This window comes from Austrofundulus limnaeus, unplaced genomic scaffold (assembly GCF_001266775.1).
Source record: "Austrofundulus limnaeus strain Quisiro unplaced genomic scaffold, Austrofundulus_limnaeus-1.0 Scaffold399, whole genome shotgun sequence".
NCBI classification, from domain to species: Eukaryota; Metazoa; Chordata; class Actinopteri; order Cyprinodontiformes; family Rivulidae; genus Austrofundulus; species Austrofundulus limnaeus.
In genome coordinates this window covers 141,188-142,777 of record NW_013952801.1, presented here as the reverse complement: position 1 = coordinate 142,777, position 1,590 = coordinate 141,188, and positions in this window count along the sequence as shown.

The window sequence follows — 1,590 nt, the reverse complement described above, 5'->3', positions numbered from 1 at the left end:
GATATTACTACTTCTTCTACTTCCTGTTATCTTCTTCATCATCGTCTTTTTCACCAGTAGAAACAGACGGTTGTTGATCACGTGACTCCTGTGATGTGAAAAAAGTGTTTCCATTGCAGTTTTGCGAAAAACATCAATTTCGAAACGGCTGAAAAACCACCTCATCCTAGTGCAAAAACATTTTGTCGAAAAACGTAATTTTTTTCCTAAACTGATGTGTTTCCATTGAGCAAATTTATTTTCGAAATTTTAATTTGCACATTTTCATGGTCAATGGAAACACAGCTAAGAAAACATAGTAAACATATCAGATAAATAAATGAGTTTTGTTCCAAAAAAGTTAGCAGTGTTTCTGGATAATGCTTCCTATTTGCACGATAGAGCTTTAAGCAGCATATTCACAAAATGTGCTGCTGTGAAGAGCTTATGGACTTAAGAGATTTTTTTTACACGACATCCCACCTTGTTCAGAACTGAGGTTGCAGAAGGAGGATTTAATACTAAGCTGTTATAAAATCACACATTTACACTTCGTACAGATTAGATATCTTTTCCAGCCTTTTAGGCCAACATGATTTTGTTTGCATAAAACAAACAAAACATCTGTTGTTCATTTTTCTAAACATTCTCCTGTGTGAGGTGAGGTGGGGGTCTTTAGTGACTAGTTGGTCCAAAAAGGTAATATTTTAGGTGAGGGTGGTGTTTATAGCTTTCACCAGGCAGGACATTCAGGCCTGTAGCCAAACCTGATGAAACCAGTTCAGCTGGTTCTGAGTGTCTGTAACTGTAGTCACCATGCTACTTTACTTTTTATTATTATTATTGTTGTTATTATTATTATTATTATTAGCACTGAATGAGCTTCATTTCAAACTGGAATTGCTCAAACGAGCAGCTCCAGGTATAAAACTTGCACTTTTCTCAGTTCCCAAACTGTCTGTAGGATCGGCAGATTTCTAGAAGCAAAATGATGTTTGTTAAATAATTCTTATGATTTTATTGTTTCTGTAGGTTTTTGGACTGAATATAATGAAACATTCTTGTTGTTTGAGAAGATAAATTTGGTAAATTGTTGGTCGTAGCCACGCCCTCGATCCTAATTAGTGAAACCCCATGGCTTTCTGAGGTCGTGACATCACATCGAGCCGACCGTGTCGGAGGTTTGCTTCATTTAACGTCTGTTACAAACGGTTCCTCGTGACGCTCACCAGCAACGATCTGCTCAGAGCATTCCCCTTAATGCTTTTATCTGCCCAAACACGTTATTACGGAGCCCCCGAGGGGACATGGGGGATTTGTTTACTTTTTTCTTTCCCACGCAAAAGTGTTGCGTTACCTCGCAGTACCTTTTGCGTTCCCTCGCAAAAGTCGTTAAACACTGTTGTGCTGCTGGTTTATTAACAAACTCACATGTTCACCATTAGCGAGTTAGCTACAGCTTTAATTCAGCTTCAGAATGAATACAGTGGAGAAAATCAGTATTTAGTCAGTCACTAATTGTGCAAGTTCTCCCACTTAAAAAGATGAGAGAGGCCTGTAATTGACATCATAGGTAGACCTCAACTATGAGAGACAAAATGTGAAAAAAAA